Source organism: Neofelis nebulosa, chromosome 6 (genome assembly GCF_028018385.1).
Source record: "Neofelis nebulosa isolate mNeoNeb1 chromosome 6, mNeoNeb1.pri, whole genome shotgun sequence".
NCBI classification, from domain to species: domain Eukaryota; kingdom Metazoa; phylum Chordata; class Mammalia; order Carnivora; family Felidae; genus Neofelis; species Neofelis nebulosa.
Window position 1 is genome coordinate 105,967,700 of NC_080787.1, and position 25,890 is coordinate 105,993,589.

Here is a 25,890-nt window from a genome sequence, read left to right on the forward strand (position 1 = left end):
AGCAGCCATGGGAAGCTGTTCTTTGTGCCTTTCTCTCTCTGCTCCAGTGCAGAGTCACCTAGATGAGGTAAGACATAGACCTGAGGCCCGGAGGAATGAGGCAGCTCTTCCATAAAACCTCATAACACATTATGATTAAAAAAAGAGAGAGAGAGAGAGAGAGAGAGAGAGAGAGAGAGAGAGAGAGAAATAGAACTTCCTGGCACTTATGACCAGGATAACCTGAATTCTCAGTAATCCGCCCGGAGCTGCCAACCTCCCACTCAGTGGTGATGCCCTAGCATGCCCTAGGAAGGATGACATCAATGTTACCTCTGCTCAGGGCTGAACCTTAGGGAAGCAGCCTTGTTCTGGAAAGGAATTTCATTTTCTGACATTGTATAGCTAATAATTGTCTGTGCTTATACATATAAAGAGGGTGGTGATACTCACCTGCATACCTTACAGACTTTGAGGTTCTCAAAAGAGATAATCTATATGAACATTTTATTAACTATAAGATGCTGAGACCAGATACACTGTTATAATCTTGAAACATAAAGATATTTAATAAAAGGCGAAGAAGAAGAAGAAGAAGAAGAAGAAGAAGAAGAAGAAGAAGAAGAAGAAGAAGAAGAAGGAGAAGGAGGAGGAGGAGGAGGAGGAGGAGGAGGAGGAGGAGGAGGAAAGAAAAACTTACTTATAATTAGTGGGAGGAGAACTTTGGGTCGGGCTTACCCCGGGGCTTTGTTCTAAGAAGACTGAGTGCCAGTGCCGCCCTCTCTGTGTTCGTGCTTTTGCAACGGGTAGACACAATCTCCAAAAATAACCTGGCTGCCAGTTTAACCAGGTGACGCGCATCCAATCCAAACACATACCCGGCTCCATGCCGCTACTCTGGAATGAGACTGCTTTAATTTTATGCAGCACCTTTCATCTAAGGATTTCTAAATATATTCTAGTCAGTAATTAAGTCTCATAGCATCGTCAGCCTCCTCAATTTTAGAGGAGTTGCAGAACTTTAAGACTAAAGATCAATGCCTGGATGGGAGTGACATATCATTCACTGAAGTTCATTCCTCTTCCCAGGTACATGAGCTCATCTCATTTTTACTTCTCTTCCTTGTGAAGTCAATGTGCACAAACTGAATTGGGAACTAAGAGGCTCGACACAGTGGGCAAACTGTTAAAGACCCGGGCACCAGTTGTGGCTTTGCGGCCACCTGGACCTATGGCCAAGCCACTTTACTTTCCTGGGCCTCAGATTGTGCACATGTGAAGGGCCTGAGGTCACTGGACTCATTGGGTAGAGCATCGACAGGAGGATAAATACGAACCGACCCACACTGAAAGGAAGATTGAATAGCAGACACCTGCCCTGGGATTCAGATGTGAGTTCTCTCTCTCAGCCTTTCATCTTCTGTTCCGTATCTGGTCTTTGCCACCAAACCTCTCAACCTATTGATCTAGTGCAAATGAACAGTAATGAGACAGTGATTAATCGGTTCAAACCAGTGAAGATACAATCATGTCATTGTTTTGAATAACAAACACTTTACAGCAGAGCTTTCAGAAAATCTATCAACCTGATTTGGTTATTACTAAGATAACCTGAACCTCTTTGGTGAGTCGATTCTGGTAGTACCTATTTTCCCCCAAGGTTTCTTCTTGCTTGGTTAGATGCTCCTGACACTTAAAAATGCTACATACCCAAGCAAACTGTCATAAGATAGCTCAAAGCCTCCTTCCTGCCTGCTGAGTCCTCACAAATGTCCTTCATGCTTGGATTCCTTTGAAGTTAGCAGACAAGAATGCTTGATTAGATTTTTAAGCTTCTCCCCTGACCCTCATTCCATGTTGCTTTCAAAAGCCTGCCATTGGATTTGTAATGAAGAGGTGGAGGGATGGAACAGAAAAAGGGCTAAGAGAGGATATGCTTTTTATATATCCTTTCTTTCCAGAGATATGGAGCTGCTGCTATTAAAACACGGCTTTGACAGCATTACTTTATATCTTATATTACTTTATATCCTAATCTCCCAAGCAGAAGAGGTCTGAAGAAGTTCTTCAGCTACTCAGTTCCTTTCAGCTACGTGGGATGCCTCTTCTTTAGAAACCGTAAGAGATAATCAATGCTCTTCTGAGGACCCTCCTTCCATAGAATAAGACTCCAACGAAGTTTCAGAGTGGTACTTTGTGTTTTGTTTTATTTTAACTTGGGTACTGGCTATGCCAGACAGCTCACTCTTTTCATGGTTTGGGGCTGACACGTGACTCCTGTGACCCTCTCAGCATTATAACCCGAACATCGAGAAGGTAGGACTGAATGACCTTCAAGATCCCCCTCTCACTGAGAACCTGGATACCTTGGAGGACCTATGCGATTAAGAGTGCAAGTTCTGGGGTCAAACTGCTTGGCTTTGACTCTTGGATCCAACACTGCCCTGCTGTAATTTCTGTAATATGTTCTTTATTCTCTCCCCAAATATGGCCCCTGTGTCCATCAAACTCTGCTCAGATGCATATGGAGTGAATCCATTCCCAGATGGTCTTGCTCCCTTCATCACCAGATTCTCTCCAGATACGTCACAATCCTTCCTCTCCATATGGCCCAACATCCCATGGCTGCATGACATACAACCTAACGGGGAGGGCCTGAAATACTGAAGCACTACCTGTCAAATTGCCTAAGTAGGGTTGGACAGGATCTGTTCATAAATTCAAGGTACTCTTGCTAACCTGTAAATCTCAGTGATAAGTTCAAGTTGGAATTAGTGTGAGGTAAGATATTGGACACTTTTGCGCTCCAAATGAAGATAATCATTTACGTTTACCCATTTATCCTTTGCAAATGACCCTTATTTATTTCTTGGCATTTTTCTGTTTGATCGTTGTGGTGGACAGACCCTAACGTGACCCTCTTGATCACTGCCCCATGGTGTTTACACACCCTTCTGCAGTCCCCTGCCCTTGAGTGTGGGTGAGATCTGTAACTTGTATCTTACCAATAGAACAGAGCAAAGGTGATGGGATACACATGATTACATGTTTGTTGTTACGTTACATAAAACTGTAATGCCCTTCTTACTAGGAGACTATCCCTTTAGTCTTGGTTTGAGGAAGCTGGCAGCCATGTTTAGAAGGTCCCCATGGCAAGGAGTTGAGGAATGACCAACAGCCCACAAAGAAATGGAATCTGACAGCCCACAAGGAATGAAATCACCACTGCCAGCAACCACGGGAGCTTAGAATTGGGTCCTCTCCCTGTCAAGCATCAGACGAGCCCTCAGACTCCGCCAACAGTGATTGCAGCCCTGTGATACACTCAAGAAGAGATATTAGCTAACCCGTGCCCCAAATTGGGATGTCAGAAACTGAAGACAATAAATGCTTTCTTAAACTACTCTGTTTGTGCTAATTTTGTTATACAGCAATAGACAAGCAATACAATCCTCAAACTTTCTACTTGAGTCAAATTTGTTTCTTCCTTCTTGTTTCAGTCACGTTGAGTTGCTATGACAAAATACCATAGACTGGGTTTTGTAAACAATAGACATATATGCCTCACAGTTCTGGAGCCCGGGAAGTCCGAGATCAAGGTGTAGACACATTTAATTCTTGGTGAAGGCCTTCTTTCTGACTTGCAAACAGCTGCATTCTTGTTGTGTCCTCCATGGTGGAGAGAGGAAGTTCTGGAGTCTCATTCTCTTCTTCTAAGGGCACTAATCCCATCATGAGGCTCCATTTTCATGACCTAATCTAAACCTAATTACCTCCCAAAGTCTCATCTCCTAATACCATAGAATTAGGAGTTAGGGATTCAACATGTGAATGTGGGGGGTGGGCTATAAACATTCAGTCCATAACACCTCTCTTCCTATTTCTTGTCTCCATACTTTTGCCCACTTTATTACCACTTCCTGAAATATGTTTCCTCTTTTTACTTCAATTCTTTCCATTTTTCAAGGCCAAACACAATTGGCTCTTACTTCTCTGGACTTTTATGATATCAGACTAGAACATCAGTTCTTTAAGAGCTGGAACCTTATTTATTTAAAAATGCCACTACATGGATAGTGGTATTTGCTTTTTTTTTTTTTTTTTTTTTTTTTTTAATTTTTTTTTTTCAACGTTTTTTATTTATTTTTGGGACAGAGAGAGACAGAGCATGAACGGGGGAGGGGCAGAGAGAGAGGGAGACACAGAATTGGAAACAGGCTCCAGGCTCCGAGCCATCAGCCCAGAGCCTGACGCGGGGCTCGAACTCACGGGCCGCGAGATCGTGACCTGGCTGAAGTCGGACGCTTAACCGACTGCGCCACCCAGGCGCCCCGGTATTTGCTTTTTGAAACCCAAATGAATAACATAATGCCTTGCATATAACAGAAACTCAAAAATGGTTATCTTTAAGTTATAATAGAGGAAAATATTTGTGTTGATGAAAAAGTGCAATGATACATATTTTTTAATGAAAAATTTAATTACTGTTAGAAATAAGTGTTAATAGCCCCTTCAACCAAATACATATTTTAGGGACACCCTAAACTTAAAATTCGGTTTAATACTCCATTCGTAAAAGGTACAAATACTCTGGAAGGAATTCTTGACAAACAGGTGAATAAAAAATAGCTTTAGAAATAACTCTTCTTATTTTGCTTATTATTTTTTTCCTTTTGGAAATAAGTATTTCTTCCAAAATGCTACTTATTATAGAATTCAAAAAGTTAAAATGTACATTAAAATGTCTGTCTTTGGAAATTATCTTTAGGAAAAAAGATAATTGCTTGCTTTAAAGACAGAGTACATTTTAAATAATTCATTCACAAATACAAAAGACTCTTTAATATCCTAGTCTGTTAGAACTAACCCTCATTAAATTGCTCATAGTAGTGAAAAAGAATAGTCAGACACTAAAATGCTGAAGTTTAAAATTACCCCAGGCGCTAATGTTGTTTGCAGAGTTCACAGTGAGCTCAGGCAAGGCAAGATTTGGCCTCCTTCCTTGACCAGGGCTCTGAAACTACATGTGTTTGCACAGGGGTCTGTGGGAGGTGGGGTGACTCACCCAAGGATGCTCTTATTCATACAAATATATTACAGCACTGCTCTGAGACGCAGACCAAATTGCTCTTGGGCAAATCAGAAGAGTAGGAGCTTTGTCTGTATTTGTGGACTAAGAAAATATGCAATGTTCATTCTAAAAGAGCCGTTGAAACCAGATAAGGCCAAGGAGGAAGGAACTATGAGTCTAATATGAAAAGAATTATAGATAAGCATTCATTTTTACTTTGTTTAAGGAAAACTAAAATGGATTTGCCTTAGAAGAAAAGAGGTTGACAATTTCTGATGAGAAAAGAAGGGATAGTTTGCATTTCTACTCCTTGACCTTGTAGGTTCCCAGCATTGTTCCTCTTTTTGCATTTTATCAAACATACATAATGTCAGACACATAGAAGGAATGGACACGTACACATATGTTTGTGTGTAGATGTATATATAGAAGGTAGAAGAAAGTGAGAGAAAAAGAGGGGAAAATAATAATTTTCCACCAATTTAAAATATCTTTCTACCAGTTCCTTTAGGGCTGAAATCCACTCACTCCCCAACACCCTACCCCCACCATTTAAGTATATATACATTCATTTATGTTATAGAAGGCATAGGAGTGTGTTAAAAAGCTTGGCCTTATTATTAATAATATGTTTAAAGTAACTGGGAAAAAAAAGTTATTTGTAACCTTAAGGCTTATATATTGGAATAAGAATATACAATGTCATTGAACTTGAAACAGACATGGAAAGTCTAAAGATTAAGGAAAAATGAATTTAAACCAAAGGACACATACCTCTATAGTAAATATGACAAATGCCCTTCATCTCATTGTTATTACTTAGCTCTAGTGGCACACATCACTAGGAGGCAAATGCCCATAGTACTAGGAGAAGAAATCTGACTGGTGATGTAGGGTAGCCTGTGGGTATTAAGAAAATGAAGACTGGAACATATTATTGGTTTTTCTTAGATGATGTAATCTTAGAAGACTCTAGAAATGTTGTATCACAAACCCAAGAGAAAACCAAAATACATAATCACACAAATATTTTAATTTTCCCCAACTAAGTGTATCCACTTAATGGTTTGTCAGGAGTATAAAAAAAAGTGTTTAGGGGTGCCTGGGTGGCTCAGTCATTAAGCAGCTGACTTTGGCTCAGGTCATGATTTCATGGTTCATGAGCTTGAGTCCCACATCAGGTGGCTTCCGCTTCTCTCTCTCTCTCTCTCTTCCTCTCCCTCTCTCTCTCTCTGTGTCCCTCTCTCACTTGCACCTTCTCTCTCAAAAAAAATAAAAGTGTTTAAAGAAAATCAAGTTTGGTAGAATGTTAACTCTTTAAAATTAAATTGTCACATGATTGGGTGCAACCTAGCTTCCAACGAAAAAATTCAAGATAGTCATGAATTAAATAATGTCACATGATTGTTTAGTTTCCTTAATTCTTTTTTTTTTAATTTTTTTTTAACGTTTATTTATTTTTGAGACAGAGAGAGACAGAACATGAACAGGGGAGGAGCAGAGAGAGAGGGAGACACAGAATCCGAAACAGGCTCCAGGCTCCGAGCTGTCAGCACAGAGCCCGTCGCGGGGCTCGAACTCACGGACCGTGAGATCATGACCTGAGCCCAAGTCGGACGCTTAACCAACCAAGCCACCCAGGCGCCCCTGGTTTCCTCAATTCTTAAGGGCCATGAGAAGTCCTAACTGAGATCAGTCGTTCCCAACTGAAGCCGACCAGAATAAATCTCGACTGTTCAGCTGGTAAAATGCCTTGCTATATTTTTTCTTTGCTGACCAAGTTGGGAGAATTTGGTTGTGGTAAGTACCCTAGCCATATTGCCCTTAGCAGCACTTTAACTTTCAGTAATTCATCTGACATGAAATGGAGCAAAGCTCCAACCTATTCGGAATTCCACCATGAAGAACCAAGGATAAAAAGAAGTGGTAAGAGCATTTTTAAATGCACCAAATCGGTCTTTCTTAGAACATTTGCCTTGGGGGGCCAACCTAAACTTCTGCTTCTCTCTCTCAGAGGGGCAAATGGCCTTAGGTAAAATCCCAGAGTATTCAGTTTCAGCTCCCAAAGCCATCAACAGTGGGGGCCCCTTCAGTCCAGAACAAATGATTTGCAAACAAGCTATCACATTCTCCATTGTGGATAAGAATCTAAGTCAAAAACAATGGTATGTTTTTCTTTTTACTTTCCTATTATCACAAAAATAAAGAAATTCCAAAGAGCTCCGCTGTTTAGGGCTATCGGTCAAAACACAAGGCTGCAAAGTTTCATATGTTTGTGCTCCAAACTCTCTCTCCAGTGTCTCCCCTCAAATTCTCCTCCTACTCCATCCTCAAAACCAAACCCACACATAAACATACTCCAAATCTGTCCTTTGAATCTCTATGAAGATTTTCAATGTCAATAGCTAATAATCATGTTGAATTATTCTTCCCATAGTTCTTTGCATTTTGCCAGAATCAAAGCCATACACTTAAGGGTTAACGGCCCACTAATGCTGTACCAGCCAGAGCAAAGACTAGGTCTTGGAACATGAGAGACAGAAAGACATTTAATTCTTGATTTTACTAATTGGGTGGACTGTTTAGCACCTTGCCAGTAATCAGAGAGCCTGTCGGGAAAATGAATAAAGTCTTACACCATAAGATGGCCTATGGGACTAAAACAAGCTCTGGTCTCTACGTTAGAGACCTTTCTCCCCAGTTCTTCTTGCCCTGTTTGGCACAGGTGTGAAGACCCGCCCCAGGTGTGAAGACCCGCCACAGATAGGGAAGATGGCAACTATAAATTACCCTTCCCCCTTCATTCGGAGCTCAGATCTTTGGAGAAACCGTCTCCTCTGAGCCCGCCCGTGTTAAATAAATCGCCAACCTACCAAGACCTCCGAGTGTCCATTGGTTTTTCCGCCAGCGTTCCAGCCTGGTTCTCTAACACATTTGGTTCCCTGACCCAGAAACACAACCGTGCTGGCCCATTGTTGCCACTGGTTTGGGAGAACTGGGAGGCGGTGACAGAACGAGGAATCCCAAGGAAGAAGGCGCGCCCTGCCTGAGTTTTGGCAGTCTCCTGCTTGGTCACCTCCCGCTGGCCCCCGCCCCGCCGTTCCTGCCAGACTCAAGGGGACTTGGCAGGTGAGGACCTGGACCGACGTCGGAACCAGTAGGGCTGGGGCCCAATCTAGTCAAGCCCACTGGCAAGAGTGGAAGGGGGACCTGATCACTCCCTAGAGACCTCAGAAGTCTCACAGGTAGGAATTCTGTGGGAGGGAATGTAATAACCTCTGGTGTGTATATGAGTGTGAATGTGCAACTCAGTCTAGCTTGCCTGCCGAGTTCGATTCTGTGGCTCCACGGGCGGGCTCTCTTAAGGTCCCCAAAAGCCCACGGAGTCTGAGTGGGCCCGTCTGCGATTCCGTGATGAATGGCACACGGTCTGTGGCAGCATCGGAGTAGTTTCTGATCATAAGTCACAAAGCTGAGCTTTGTCATGTAAGCGTCACCTAAGTTCCTTCAGGACATGGCCAGATGGGAATCCGACTGGTCTCCTCATTAGAGGGGGCACCCCTATCCCTCTGTCTGTCTTTGTGACTCCACCTCAAGGGAATATTATGGGGTTGGGACAGAGCAAAGAAGGGGTTTTTGGGAGACTATGGAATTAACCCTATGTGAGTTAGAATGGCCCACTTTTGGTATAGGAGGGCCCTCTAACGGAACCTTGGATGTCCCAATGGTCTGTTGCATCTGGCATGTTGTCTCCAGAGACCCAGGTCACCCTGATCAATTTCCATACATAGACTTCTGGCTTGAAATTGCCCGAAATCCTCAGCCTTGGGCGCGATTCATCTACAGCAATCAGAGTCAGGCAAAGGTGTTAGCCACCTTATCCCAAGACTCACCCAGGAAACCAAAGAAGCAACCCACCACTCCCCTAGTGTTTGCAGGAGACCCAGAGGAAGATCCCATCTTACCTTATGACTCACTGGACTCCCTCCCCCCTGCCCCTGAGCTCGAAACTCCTCCCCCGTCTCTCTCTCCTCCATCCCTGGATGCCGCCCATCTCTCCTCCCCGCCCCCTCCTCCCCCCCAACTCAGAGAACCCTCCCCCACAAGGACCAGCAGCCAGATTGCACCCTCAGCCAGGCACAGGCACTCTCCAGATGCCGGTCCACATCCTCCAGTACCAACAGGCTCTCCTCCGGGGGATCAGAGAAGGGGCTGAAGAGCCCATGAATATGCCCAGCAGCAAAGGGATTCCCCTGGGGATTATCATAAGAGACTATGTGAGGCTTATACCCTGTTTACTCCAGAGGCACAAGAGAGCCATGACAAAAGGATGGGGAAGGTCTAGCTGCCAAAAGGGGGGATGCCCTGAACCTCCTTAGCAAGGGGTCAGTGAGCCTACCGCAAGGAGAAAGGACATTAAAAGAATAAATTTCCCAACCAGGGAAAGTCCCAGGAACCCAGCCGATATCAGGAGGACACTCAAGAAGGGGACCTTATTGGCCTTGCCGAAATACAATCAGACTGAACGAGACACTGACTCTCTCCCTATTCCTCTGCCTAGTAGATGTGAAGGATTCTCCCTCACTTCCCAGGTTAACAGCTATAATTGGAGCCAACTGTGGTTAGTCTACCTTGGGATGGGAACTTTAAGGAATGTTCCCAAGCAGTTGCTGAAACTCCATTTGTTTTGGAGAAATTCCCGGACTTCTCTGGCCTGATATGGACTCCATATTTCCACTTTGGTGGAAAAAACATGGCGTCTGCGCCTCTGAGTTAAGGTTTTGAATTAGGTTTTCCTTCTCTGCCTTCTACTGGCACCTTGCCTCTTCTGCCTTCCCCTCCCCACCCCTGTTTCTGCACCAACTTGGGTGTGGTCTACAGAACTGATTCCTATACCCTCCTCAGAGCCTCAGGCACCATTGGCTCCTCCTTCCAGCCTCACGGTCAAGGAGCAAAGTGCACCCCCTTGGATATCTACGTCTTTTCCAAATAGAATGAACTGCTGAAGCTTTGATTACTGAACATAGGTTTGTCTTTTTAACTTCTTATTGAAGAGAAATTAAGGCTATTTGGGCCTATTGGAAAACATGCTTTGTACTTAATTGGTTCATGAATTTACCATCTAAAAAATTCTGGTGTAAAAACCTCTCAGTTGGTTACTGAGTCCTCAATTGGAGACTAAGTTTTCCTAAGAGTGAAATTGTGCTAAGTGTACTTGACTGATGGAAATAGGGAAAGCAACCCTGTATGTAGGAAAGTAGGGGTATGTAAGAAAGATATAAGGAATGGAAATACATTTTTGTTGAGGGTAGAAGAAAGTAATGTTGTCCTAAATGAGACTGGTTATTTGGAGAGAAATGGCTTTGGGACAAAGTTTGAAGACAAAAAAAAAAAGTTGTAAAAGGTTCATGAAAGGAAATCTTTAAAAAGGAATTTTATGTATGCTCAGGATGAACTAAGGTTGAGATGAATGGAATTTTAAAAGTACACTGGTATAAGGTTGAAATTCTGCTTTTCTTTCTGCTCAAATGACAAAGTTTTCTTGGACTGTTGATCTGCTCTTGACAAGACAATGCAAACAAAGGTTTGTCTTCCGGGAAAACCAAAGTTTTAAGTTTCATTTTTAACAGGTCTTTGATTACTTAGTTAAAACTTCTCAATGTTAAAGGAGCTAGGTTTTGGTAACAACTATAACATTCACCTTTAGGATCTTTTATTGCCACCTTGGTTGAATAAATAAAGTTTTAAGATTTGTAATGACCTGTAATCCTATTTAGGTTGTACTTGTAACTTCCTAAGTTTTACAAACTTGCCAGGATTTAAATGGTAAATGAAGTCTTTTTCACCAATTAGGCCCTTATATTTGGGATGCTAAGTTACTTGGAAAAGCACTGTCGTACAATGGTAAACCTTAGGTTGTATCGCACAGCTAAATGCTGTAACTGCCCAAATATATATGCAATTCCTAAAGTTTTAATGTTTTGGTATAAGGTCATCACTTAATATTGTGATTACTTGAAGTGTTATGTGTCACAGAAATAACCAAATTTCTTTGTCAATTACATCATCATGAACTCTCATCAGATCTTTAACAGTGTCTATTTCTGAGATGTTGTCATTTATAATTGTTCTTATTCTCTCACAAAATGTGTTTCTTCTTCAAGGAGATTTATAAAAAGGACTTTGGGGACAAATGCAGGTATATGACATCCTTAAGATTAATATTAAAATGGGTAAGAATTTCCAGAACTAAAAGGCTTCACTCAAATTGAACAAGAATTAGGAACATGGGATTAAATGAACTGAGGAAGATTATAGTTTTGCGATTCTTGTTGAAAATATTGCTGGTTCTCTAATATTTGCTCTTCCAGATTAAGGAAAGTTGCTCTTAAGATATCTATGATATACAGAAATGTCATAAAGTATTCATTTGTAAACTGAAGCATTTATCTTTTCTCTCTACATAATTCCCCTGAAATTCAAAAACTCTCAGTGAGTATTCTTTCTTTCATGGCAATTACAATTGTTTGCATAAGTTCAATAAAGATTTGTTCATCTTGTAACAGGTCACCATTGGAAATACTGGTTTTTTTACCCAGGCTTTGACTGGAATATCATATTTGAGAGTGACATTTATAGACTCACATAGGACCAGACAGCTTTAAGGAACTAAGGTTGGCTGTATGAAACATGGAGCCATAAAGCCCCTTGGAAATGTTGGCCTGATACCTTGCTTACAGAGTTCCCAGCAGCCTCACCGGGTGGGTAAAGAAGGTCTCTTCCTGGCAGGTGCAGGAACCTCAGGATATCTTGGGGACCTCATGAAGAGGAATTCGCCCAATTCTACAGGTACTGCAGGCCTGTCTGATGGCAAGTATTTGGCTTGGCTTCTGGCCGGGAGAGGCTACTAAAAGTTCAACCCGGAGATTCCTTATAAAAGGTTCCAGCAAAGCAAACCTTAAAAGATCCTCATGATCAAACGCTATTCTTGCTGAGCTTATGTAAATAATCAGGCCAAGTTTGTTAAGACTGAACTTATTCCACACATGCATTGGTCTCAGTTTGGCTATCTCTGGAAAGGGGAGTTTTTAGAGAGAAAAACTGTGTTTCAACAATGCACCGTTATGGATGTTAAATTCTAGTTATGATTGTCTTTAAATGTTTGTTGTTTGCCTAAACTAGACAACTTGAGGTGAACTTCAGAACAATTGTCACATTATTTCATGTATAGGCAATCTTCTGTGCTTGTTATTCTGTGGGGATAAGACCCGTGGGCATATGATTATTTAAACAACTGGAGGGGCGCCTGGGTGGCTCAGTCGGTTAAGCGTCCGACTTCGGCTCAGGTCATGATCTCACGGCTTGTGAGTTCGAGCCCCGCTTCGGGCTCTGTGCTGACAGCTCAGAGCCTGGAGCCTCTTCAGATTCTGTGTCCTTCTCTCTCTCTCTCTCTGCCCCTCCCCCACTCACACTCTGTCTCTCTCTGTCTCTCAAAAATAAATACACATTTAATAAATAAATAAATAAATAAATAAATAAATAAAATAAACAACTGGAAAACAGGACAGATCTCTAAATATGCAAACCATATCTTCCCTAAACCTGATCTGACAGTTACCAGAAACCCTCCCCTTTCAAAGACTTGGAGGTGAACTTTACAGACATACAACCAAATAGAGGATTCAGTTTCAGGTGTCACCCCATGGGTCCATCACTCCAGAGTTAAGAAGGCCGACTCAGAGGAAGTCTCAACCTGGCGAGGTGATCCAGATCCAGTCAACCCGCTTAAACTGACCCTCAAAAAGACACTGGCCCCTGAGATCTCCAGCCCTGTCCCAGCCACACCCCAGAGGCTGGCTGACCTGCGCACGGCAGAAGCTTGAGGAATCAACATGTGGACCGAGCCCAGGGGTTCGGATGCAACTCTGCCAGCCCTTGCCCCTCACTGGTGTCGTGGCCCTGACCTTGCTTCTTGCTGTTGGGCTAATAGAGACTGCATCAACCAACTAGGACCTGGAACGGATGGCAGACCCCCTGGTAACCTGACAAAGCCAAATAAACTCCCTGGCATCAGTGACCCTCCAAAAATAGGCGAGCCCTCGACCTCCTCACTTCAGAAAAAGGAGGGACTTACATCTTTCTGGGGGAGGAATGTTGCTATTTTATAAACCAATCAGGAACAATCAGGACTAAGGTTAAGAATTCAACGGAAAGAATTCAACGTGGACAACAGGAAAATATCAGTCAATGGAGAGGATGAGATCTCACAGACCGGGCATCCTGGCTCCCTGCCCTGGCAGGGCCCCTCCTTTCCATAATTTTACTTATGACCATCGGCCCTGTATACTAAATACCTTGGTACGTTTTATTGAAAACGCTGTTGCTCGCCAAACTACAGCACATAACTTAGCCCTCCGAGGGTACCAACCCCTAAGAGCTAAAAAGTGACGCCTAATAAAAGAATTTTAAAAAGGTATCAAAAGGGGAAATGTTGGGAAAATGAATACAGTTTTACACCATAAGATGGCCTATGGGACTAAAACAAGCTCTGGTCTCTAGCTTAGAGACCCCTCTCCTGGGTTCTTCTTGCCCCGTTTGCCGTGGGTGCAAAAACCAGCCACAGATATGGAAGCTGACAACTATAAATTACCCTTCCCCCCTTCATTCGGAGCTCAGATCTTTGGAGAAACGGCCCCCTCTGAGCCTGCAGCTGTGAAATAAATCTCCAACCCAACAAGATCTCCAAGCGCTGCTTGGTTTTTCTTCCAGCATTCCAGCCTGGTTCCTTAACAAGCCCAGTAGTTAAATCGTCATTGCCAACAAGAGCAGAAAAAGGAAAATTCTTTCAATGGAATAAGTTGCTTTTACATCAACTAATCTACTAGATGATTTTAAGATGATGTGGTAGAGTGATAAGTTTACAGAATTTGAAGGCCACAGTCCAAGTTCAAGGCAGTAACCACAAAGATTTTGATGTTAAAAGACATGTATGGACACAGGGCATGTTCACTGTGGAAATTTTGAAAGTGTGGAATTACAGAAAAATCCAAAGGGAAAAATGAAAATCACCTTCAGCTACGCTATTTAAAGAAAAAAATCCCTGTTATGATTTTGTTTTATATCTTTTTCTGTCTTTACATCATGTACAATATAAATTTGGGGGGGGTTACAAAGTTATGACTTGATCTTTTAATCAATATATAACTAATATTTTTAATGCCATTAAAACATTATTTTAAGGCACAGTATCCAATTTTGGCTACATCATACTCTACTTAATCCACCTGTTGTTGACATTTAGGTGGTTTCCAGTTTTTCACTATCATAACAATGCTGCCACAAAAAGGATATCCTGGTACATAAAACATTTTATACACCACAGTAATTTCCCTGACATTAATACCTAGAAATGGAATTGGTAAGGCATAGGGAATTAACATTCTTAAAACTGATACATCCAGCCTCGTTGCCCTCCAAGAAGACTTTATCAATTTTATACTGCCACCAACAACCAGTTAAATGGCTGTTTGGCCTATGACTTTATTAAAATAGAGTAAATTACTTCGTATCTACCCATGTGATGAGTTGAAAAGTAACGTCTGCATTACTTTCTCACGTGATGCATTTCTACCAACCGATAGGAAATTCAAATGTACAAACATTGAACAATAAAGCAAGGCATCATTATACTTGAAAATCTGTTCCTTGAAAGTTTATAGGATCTCATCCATAAAGCATCCAAGTCATGCTTTTCTGGAGGTAACATCAACAACTTCTGGTGGGTTTTGTTGGGTTTTTTTCCCCATAATTATTGGACTATTTAGGCTTCTATTTCTTTTAAGTCAATGTCATTACTTTAAGTTTTTGTAGAAATTGTCCATTTCAATAAAAACTGAGTTTATAGGTATAGATTTATTTTTTTAATTTTAATCGCCTTTATTTCTATACTTACTTTATTTTCTTATTTTGGTTTTGTTCCCCTGTTGATTAGATTAGCTAAAGGTCTGCCACTTTGGTGTTGCTGTTTATTTCATTTTGTTTGCTTTAAAAGAAAACAACCAGATTTTGGATTTTTTACTACTACCCTCTATTTGTTCATGTATTTTCCATAAGACATTCCATCTTATGTCTCTTGCTAGTTTGGTCTAGATACGTGGATGATTTCTTCTTTTCTATTTTCCAGTTTTCTAATTCTCTTTTAATGAGACCTATGTATTCAATTTTTACTTGCAATGATTACATTTTTTTCAGTTCTCAAATTTCCTTTTAACTTAGCTATAATTTTCCAGTTTCCTGCTTAAATTCTCCATTTTTTTCTTTGATTAAATGAATCAGGATATTTTAATATCTATGCCTGACAATTTCAAAATCCGGATCGGATCAACCGCGGGTCTGAATTTGTTGTCTGTTTAATTTTTTTCTCTGGGGTTTTGGCCAATACGAGCGCTATTTTTTTAACGTAATGCTGGACATTGTATATGAAAAATAATTTGAAACTCTGGACAATGTTGTCTTTCTCCAGAGAGAATTTACTTTAGCTTTGGCAGTGAAATAAGGCAAAAGTATATCACTTTAATCTAGTTGATTAAAGTTGATTGAGCTGACACAAAACTGGGATCTTGGGACAGGGAAAACTGATTTCCTTGTGAAGCTGGCCAGTTAGCCCATACTCCTAGGGTATATAGAAGTTTTTGGGAGTCCTTAAGTATTTACCATGACAACTCTTCTTTCGTGGGGCTCCCATCAGCTCCATTAGACCACCCCAAACTCTGCTCAGCTTCTCAGCCTCTCATATACCACTTTCTGAAAAACTTCTAGCCTCTCAGAATTGACCATGCTTCTAATCAGGCAATGCCTTATGTGAAAAGTGGTGCCAAAAATAGAGTTTATCTCTCTGTGCTCTTCTTTTCTTCCAGGATCTTGGCCCTCGAGTCCTTGCTACCTGGTAGATTTTCAGTGTCTTCAAGCAGATTTCATTGTTGATATTGGGCTTATTTAGGTTTTTTCCAGTGGGTAGAGTTGGTTTAAAAGTGCATAGTATCTTGGGGCACTTGGGTGGCTCAGTCCTTAAGCGTCCAGCTTCCCCTTGGGTCATGATCTTGTAGTTTGTGGGTTCAAGCCCTGTGTTGGGCTCTGTGCTTACAGCTCAGAGCCTGGAACTTGCTTTGGATTCTGTGTCTCTCCCTCTCTTTCTGCCCCTTCCCCATTCACGCTCTGTCTCTCTCAAAAATAAATAATCGTTAAAAAAAATAAAATAAAAAAATAAAAGTAAATAGTCTCCCACGGCCACAAAAGGAAAATTTCATTGTTTTCTCAATAGTTAATTTCTGCTTTTGTCTTCATTCATTTCTTTAGTGTATTTTTCTTTGGTTTGTTCTATTGTGGTTTTTCTTACTGAGTTGAATATTTAATCTATCTTTTCTTTATTGCTTTTATCATTGCCTTTAATGTAAATTCATTTTGACCTTGTTAAATAAATGTCCATGAATGGTGACCGGCAAGATCATAGAAACTGCTATGTTGCCCCAAAATTAATCTAGTAAATACTTGATGATTTTCTGCCTGGTATCCATTATCTATCCTCCACTTTTTAATAGCACTCAGATTTGTTTCAAGTATCTGCTATTCTCCCTCCAGTTTGAGAGAAACTGATTTCACCCCATTTCCAGTCTTAGGCCCTGGATTGGTTTAAATCAAATGACACATTTCATTCTCCAGGGCACAAAAATTGATTTAGGTATATGCATTGATTTAATCAAATTCAGTAAGAGTAATTTTAAGATCTTGTTTGGAATCCTGAGACAGAAATACTTTTTCTCCCCTGTATATGAGGGAGAAAAATATCAAATACTGCTTTCTCTGGTATTTGTCTTGCAACCATGAGAGAAGACTGCCAGGGACTAACATGATACATGTGTGGAATTGGACAGAGCTGGAATAATCACAGATCAATTGACCCAGAACCCTCATTAAACCATACTGGGACCCCACCTTCCAGCTGGACTCTTAAGTTATTGAGCCAACAAAGTCCCTTTATTATTTAAGTCATTTTGAATATGATTGACTTTTCTTTCACTCACAGCCAAATACATTCTAATATACTCGGGTACCTAACAAACACTTTGTAATGATGGTGACATTAAAGAAACTGAAACAAACGAACAAACAAACAAAAACAAAGTTTATGTTCATAAGACGATATCCACTGCCCCATTAAATAAAAATGGAAGCCATTTATTTTTAGCATCTGGAATCTTGTTTTCTTCCTTTTTGTATCTGTAGGACCTAGTACACCGCCCGACATACATTTTCCAATAAATATTTAACCAGTACATGTTGAATTAGTGAATAGTTATGGATTTGAATATTGTGGTGTTGTTTTTTTCTGAAGATATTCCCATAGAGTTTCAAGTAGTGGAAGGATAACATTTTCTCAGTATGGAAAATGTCCCAACCCCATGCCAAGGAGGGAATCTTAGCACTCACATGGTCTCATTCTAATGAAATACTTTTTCCTAATATTTTCCAGGTTCAAAGGGTATATGCATAAATCATGAGTATAAATCCCAAGTACTTATAACAATGTCATGACCTATGTCTTTCTAGAATATCAATAAGAATAGCTGCAATGTGTAAACAATGTTTAACCAAGCCATCAACAATTTTGGTTCCATCATTTGTAAAATAAATTAAATGAATGATTCTAATATGACTTCCAGCTCCAAAAGTAATATGAGTTTGTGATCTCGAAGTTGTTCTTTTACCATCAAAGTGATCAAATTCATTCACAACTCCAACTGTTCTTCTGACAGCTTCTGTGGCACTTTTACCAGCTCGGTAATCATATTCCGACTGCAAACCTTAATGATCTGGGATGTGGGTGTCCAAAAACCAGGAACGCTTCAAAAAGGGACCAGAGCTCAGCTGATTAGAGACAGCATGAATCAATCCTCCTCTGTTCACCACAGGGAGGACTCACAAAAGGTCTCTTCGGTGAAGACTGGAGATGGTAAGCACAGTGTGCAGTGTAAGTCCAATCAGAGCAAGGAGTCGGATTAAAGTAGGGTTTATTGGTATGGTTCAAGTTGGGGTTAAGGTGAAAGGAGGAAAGTCATCGTATACTTCGAAACAAACATAGTCCATGTTCTTATATTGTTCTAGTAGAGGAGAATTTGAGTCTATGCCAGGCTGATTATTGCAAATGCTTGGCCTTCAAAGTGTTTCCCACCCCAACATCTGCCACAGGAGAAGAGACAGTAGCCAGTAAGGGGCTGTGGGGACTTAGAACCAACAGCACTGGATAGGGGAGGAATGGCAAGGGTCCTGGGTAGCAGCACAGGTGGCAGCCAAGTGGCAACTTGCATGCCAGATGGGAGAGTGTCACAAGCTGCCCTCTGGCACACACAAAGCCCATTTTAGAGAATTAAGGAAGCCCCGTACTTCTCAAATGAACATATGGTGCCAAAGAGGCAGGTATAAAATTTTACTCTGTGGAAAGTGATGAACAAAACCAAAACATTTATTTTTTTTTACGTAGAGAAGAACTGTAAAGAAACGGAATTATCAATTATGATTTTCTAATAAAGGAGACAAAAATCCTACTGGAACTTGAAGAAAGAAAACTGCCTAAATGAGCTCATTCTCCAAGATGGGTACACCCAGCTTCCATTTATAATCCACCTCCTTCCCTGGCATTAATTTTCTCCCATCTTTATTCTAGCTGCTCATTTCAGTTCTAAGCTTTCCCCACAAGTTACTCACTATCCTGGAGAAGCTTTTCCAATCCACCCACATTCTTGTAGGCATGGTAATGGATCCCTTCAAATAGGAAATTGCTACTTTAAAGATACAGGACACTTAAAGCCAAGACATTGAAAAGATGTCATTGTGAGTTAATACAACAGACAAACAGAATCTGGAAAGAATTCTTTCCAAATGTATTTGGACATGAAGAAGGAAGTGGGTCAGAAAATTATGACCCCTGTATATTTAGCCTAATCTACATCCTCATTCCAGGCAACTAATTGTGAGCTATTGAAAATGAAAGTCTAAAGAGAATGTCATAAAAAGACATTCTCATAGCTTCTCTGAAGATTCCATAAATAGATTGGAAATAATCTCCAGGGGACCTTTGCAACAGCTTGCGGACTGGTAGCAGTAATTAACAGAATCCAAACACAATGTAATCTACTTAAACACTATTACCATTTCTTATTTTTCCTTAAAATTATGATTATTTCTTGCTAGCTTCTTTGGCTCAAAAGATATATTTAAATTGCCCTACTTCTGTTCCCTCTATATCAAAAAGGAAAAAAAAAAAAAAAAAGTAGCCTAGTGAGCCAGAAAGGAAAACAACATTTCTATAAGTATATAATCTTACTTTAAAACTGGCAAAGCAAATAGAAGTGACTAAAAATATTATATCTTTTTACATACATTACCTCCATGTGAAAGCATATAATATGTGGTAGTTGCAGTTATCGGCTCTTTGTTTCTTACTGAATGTAAAAAAGTTCAAGCATAAATCCTACAAAAGGGGATTTTACTTAGATATTAGGAAGAGTTATCTTCCTTTAGGGGATTCTGAAATGCTGGAAGAGGAAACAAGGAAGGTTTTGGAATTTTCTTTTTTATGAGATTATACAGAAGAAAGTAACAATTTTTAAGGACAGTTTATCAACAGTATTTCATAGAGAAAGAAAACATATACCTTCTCATATATCCCATAAACTGATTGATGGGGTGACACTCTTGTTTTGTTTTTGTTTTCGTTAATTTTTTTTAATGTTTATTTATTTTTGAGACAGAGAGAGACAAAGCATGAATGGGGGAGGGTCAGAGAGAGAGGGAGACACAGAATCCGAAGCAGGCTCCAGGCTCTGAGCTGTCAGCACAGAGCTTGACGCGGGGCTCATACTCACAAACCTTGAGATCATGACCTGAGCCAAAGTCGGACGCTCAACCAACTGAGCCACCCAGGCGACCCGTTTTGGTTTTGTTTTTTAGTGAAGGGTGAGGACACTCTTTATTAAAGAAAATGCTTGCCTAGTAATGGTTCATAAATACTCTAGCCAAAATTATGAATTCATTTCGTTCTTTTGAGTAGCAAGATGATTCCAGAAATTATTTCAATACTAACCAGTCATCTAATAAAATGAAGTTCAGAAAGCAATTAGGTTTCCTAGTCACTGGTGAGCATGTATATAAAGTACAGATTCTGTTGGGCCCCCTTTAAAGCACAGTTTTTGTTTCACTGTGATACCTAAAAAAAAAAAAATACGCATAATTTTTGAATATGTGTGAATGTGAATGTGTGTGTTCAAAACTAGCATTGAAATTAAAAAGAGATTTTGATCTAAATGCTGTTCCAATACATAATACTAATACAATGCCTGCATTAGTTTACGAGGGCTGTTGTAATAAACTATCACAAACTGGGTGGCTTAAACAAATGAAATTTATTGTCTCACAGTTCTGGAGGCTAGAAGTCCAAGATCAAGGTGTGGACAATGTTGGTTCCTTCTGAGAGCTGAAGAAATCTATTCCATGTTTCTCGCCTAACTTTTGGTAGTTTGCTGGCAATTTTCGTCATTCTTTGGCTCAGAGGAACATCTAAATCTAGATCTAGACCAATCTAGATCTATACCTTCACCCTCACATGGCATTCTCTCTGTGTGCGTGTTCAAATTTCCTTTTTTTTTTAAATAAGGACATTAATCATATTGGATTAGGGCCCACCCTAAAAAACTCATTTGAATTTAATTACTTTGTAAAGACCCTATCTGCAAATAATGTCACATTCTGAGATACTAAGGGTTAGGATACCACCATAGCTTTTTTTTTTGGGGGGGGGGGGCGGGTTGGGGGAGACACAATTGAACCGATAACATATCCCCTAAGAGACTGATTACATTGATAGGCTGGAAGATACAAAAACAATCAAGCAGATGTAACCAACCCAGATGTGTATAGTACTTTATTTATTATACAAAGATTAGTCCTCTATAATACCAGGACACATGGGCATTTTAATTCTGTCCTCATATTGAGCTAGCTCATGGATTCGTGTTTTAGAGATAAATAACCCATTGGTTACTTTTTTAAAATTCAGTTTTCGCAAAATTGAACAGACAATGTGTAGACACAGCAAAAACTAAAACTGCCATCCCACTGGAATGACTCAGAGCTATAATCACAGGTCACACAGGCACAACATTTTGTTCTAATGATGAATATCAAGTGGGCCTCACAAAGAAAACCCTTAAAATTAGTGGTTTCTCTGTGTGATATAGGCAGATTACTTCAGGCATTTCCTGAAACAGAATTCTTCCCAAGATGTGTATTAAAGTAGTTAACTTATTTTGACAGAATGGAGAATAGAAACTATTACAAACAAAAAGGGATTTCAAAGTTTTCTAGTCCAACTATAGATCTGCAAACTATGCATCTGAGCAAATGACTTGTTCAAGGTAATCTAGCAAGTTAGGGTAGACCAGGAAAATAACGTGAAATTTGGTTTTCCCTCCAGGTTAATAATGTTCTGCTACTATATCCCCGTTATCTGGGAATTACCTCTCACCCTCAGAATTAGGCCCTCCGTGGCTACGTGGAGCTGAGAAATAAGTTTAGAATCTGTCACAAAGATCATGCTCTATTTTTGCACAGGCTAGAACTACAATCACCCTTACGGATGCACACAAAGGCTGTGTTGTCTTAGAGCTTTACTTAAAATGTAGTATATAATTGTATCATTGTAATTATCTGCTTTCTCCTTTAAACCTTGAGTTCTCCCTAGATTACAGTATAACTGCCATGGTTTCAAATCTAAAAATCAGGACATGTAGTCTAATAATAGGCAATGTGTTTATCCCAATACGTTTCACTTGGCTCAGTATTTGTTTGAAAATCGCCCTTCTCTGAAAGTCTCAAATTGGTTTGGACACTTACATATATGAGTGTTACATTGACATTCATGGTGGTACATGGCAATGGAACAATTGGAAGGAATATTTAAAGTCACGACCGCCCTGGATTGCTGGTGGGGTGAAAGAGCTATTAGGACACCATGGTTATGTCAAAAGCTTGAATGGGCAGGGAAGTGAGAATGATTGTAATAAGGGCTCCACAAAAAACTCTTGCTTTTTTTTTTCAGTAAGTGACAACTAACAAAACTACCAAGGTGAATAATATGGAGTCATTTTTGTATAGGAATAAATACTGCCATCATCAGCACTGGGAGTAGGGCAAATGAGGCTAGGATGTAACATTTAAGGAAATGCTCGTTTTTAATTCACTCTTGCGGTGGACAGAGTACCTCCTTAAATGTTACATGTTAGGTGCCTTTTACCTCTTACCCCATCCTCGTCCCCAGGATGTCTTGAGACAATCATTGCTACAATACTATATACATCAATTAATTAAAGTGCATAATGATTATTCTGAATCACCGAAACAAAACACGAAATCACTTCAGTAATTCTAGTAAGGCAGGGAAATACACTTAAAGGTTTTAAATAATTTAAAATTTTAAGTTTCAGCAAACAAGCATTAAGCTTAAATTCTCTGAGCATGCAGTCGACCAGAACGCTTCATCCCCTGTATCACGACACGACTCCCACAATGACTGCACCTTATCGTTGGCACACCAATGTAGATGGGCTTTCCCCTTTTCTGATTGGTCCAGAACAGTCAGCTGACCCACGCTGGGCCCATTAAACAATACCTTCAGAGAATTTGAAATTTAGATACAGAGACTGGAGGCCGGCAGAACGAGAGCATATTTACTGCCAAGTCACAGAGGCTGGGTCCACACGTTCCTGCAATCAAAGTGCTGGCCCTTGCTGCCTAGTCTTGGCGGTTCACCACTTAGAGTCCATCAGATGGCTTATCATCTTTTCAATAAGTCACCCTTTGGGCTGAAGTTAGCCATTAGCTTCTGTTCCTTGTAACTCCCAAACAGAAACAGACTCTCTTCCGTGGCAGGAATTGTGCTAGGAGCGAGGGTAATGAGGACCGACATAATACGGTTTCCACCTTTGCACATTTCACAGAGCATCAATCAATGCTAAATGTGGTATTACTCTCACTTATTTGATTATTGCATAATTTACTTATATAGGCCCTTATCTTTTCTTCCTATGAAGAATTGCCCTGGTGTTGTTTGACGCTGGAAATTCTAGGAAGACAGAGCATATATAAAGCTTGTGTATTAAATATAGGTTTTAACTAATGCTGATAACTTCATTTGTTCAGCTACAGGATACAATCTCTTAATAAAATGTTGCTTCATTTAAGGTAGCGTTTGATCCCGGTAAAATTTAAATATTAATCAGAGACATTTTGGAGGAAAAAAAAATTTTAAAGAAAAAGTTACTTTAGAGAGAAAAAAAAATACCATAACCATAAGGTTCCCAGACAGTTAACAAGGGAGAAAGGAAAGAAAGTCTTTTAAATGCAAAACGCATATTTCGTGAATTTTTTTCATACTTTGTAAAATACATTTTGCTTCAAACACGCAACATCGTAGCAGCTGGAAACCTGTTGTGTGTTTAATTAAAAGGCCCACACATGTGTTTACAATACATAGAACTGTGGCCTGTGAACGGATCCCCGGGGTGTTGGGTCAGACTTTGGCCTCATTGAACTCCACTCTGGAGGTCATGGGAAAGAGGGTACTTGTTTGAGTTTTCTCCTTCCTAGTTCCACATTTCCTCCGCCGGCAACCGGCATACAAACAAACTCATGTTCCAAAGGTGACGGACCCCCCTGACCTAATCTGCTCTCAAGTGCCAGACCTGTCCACACGTCCTCTGGAATAGACCAGCGTGTCTAACTCCCCCGGGACTCCCCCTACGGGATGGCACAGCCTGTCTCCCCCGCGCCCAGGCCAGGTTTCTCTGATCGATTTGCCTTTTGCTCTCTTCTTCCTCTGGGAAGGGAGATCCTGGGCACTGACTAGGGCAAAGAGAACGAAGCTGAGATGCTGATTCTCCCTTAATGAGCTCAAGTTCTCCAGATGGCAGCAAGCGCTTGCTCGTCATGCAAATTCTTGGCAGCAGGGAGCCTGTCAAGTGGCTACTGCTGCTCATTGTTACCACCACTCCCCCACCCCCTCCACGCAAACGCCGAAGAAATACCATCTGTCTACTGCGGGGCTGAGTGGTACTTTCCAAGTCCTGCAGTCGGTGCCGCTTAGCAGCCCTGTGCCATACGTGCAGCCCAAACAGGAGTTGCCTCAAGATGGCACCCAGTCTGGAGAAGCGCTGAGCCAGGGAGGGCCACCCCAGCAGGCAATCCCCTTCTTCCCTGGCCTGGTCCCCACCTGGCTCCACGCAGGGGCAGTTTGCGAGCCGACTTCTCCCGAGATATTTATGGAACAAAAACAGCAAGACTGGTTTTGTTTATCCCTGCGGATTCTGAGAAAGGAACAAGATGAACTGAATTAGCAACATGTCTCCCTCCCTAGTGACCGGTGTAACAGAGAAGAGAACTGGTTCGAGAGCCCACTCCGGAAGTGAAAGGCACAGACTTGAAGAGAGAAAGTTGCCTGGATCATGGAGATGATCTCCTTTTGCTTTCCTTTCTCTCTCACAAACATCCTAACTCCTGAGTAATAATGAGCTCTTCTCAAATCTAAAAATTTTCTTACGTACAAATGAAAGCTGTCACTCAAAAGATTCCAGCTCTAGGGAAGGCTCAACACCTTGTCCATCACAGAATCCTGGGACTGCTGCAGTCATTCAATAACTGTTCATTTTTATTTTTATTGGTGTGCGTTTTGGGTCATATACACCAACGCAAATGAAAGCATAATCATAATATGCCATATCATTTCCTCATCCCTAATGTTTTCCTCTTAATTCCGGAGATACAAGAGTGGGTTGTCCATACGCCTAAATCCAGGTTACCCTCCCTTCCTCTATTTGTGCAAATCTCTTTTATTATTTTTTAAAATTTTTAGTATTAATTCCCATAGACATAGACATCAACATGCACAAAGTATGTATAATCTCCACCTTTCTAATCTACCTTCCATATAGTTCCTTAGATAAAGATCTCTGAAAAACATGCTATACGTACTTTGCAGTTGTGTTCTTTTCATTTTGAAGTCATACATATATATGCATATCCAGTTATACATAACCATGCATTGTGTCATTCCCAAATTTTTCACCGGTGTTACGCTTTTCGATCTCTCTCTTTTGCTATCTTCGTCGCACAGGACATCACTTTCCACTAAAGAGCCTCCTTATTCTACCCTACTTTTCACTCTGTTTTTGGGAGGTGGAATAACTTTATTTCTTTTCTTTTTATTTTTTAATGTTTATTTATTTTTGAGAGATTGACAGAGAGAGAGTGCGCGCGCGCGCGCGCGCATGAGTGGGGGAGGGGCAGAGAGAGAAGTAGACACAGAAACCAAAGTAGGCTCTAGGCTCTGAGCTGTCAGCACAGCTTCTGAGCTGAAGCCAGCCTCGAACTCACTAGCCATGAGATCATGACCTGAGCCGAAGTCAGATGCTCAATGGACTGAGCCACTCAGGCGCCCCTGGAGTGACTTTCTAATCGGTAAACTTGAGAATGATTGACAAGTTGTTCTGCTCTGGGTCCTAGCTGCCTACAGGGTGTTTTCACTTTATCTTTTGCTCAGAGTTGAAGATTCTGCCTACTTTGGTTTTCAATTACTGTGCCCCTTTTGTCTCACATTAAACCATGTCTTCTAATACTGCGCCATATCGGTAATAAAAGCAGTATTTAGATCTCCATCTATTCTTGCTTTTGTTTCTCAGTTTGTTCAGAATCCAAGGAAGGAAGGGGATCATTCTTTCCTGGGGGTTCTCCTG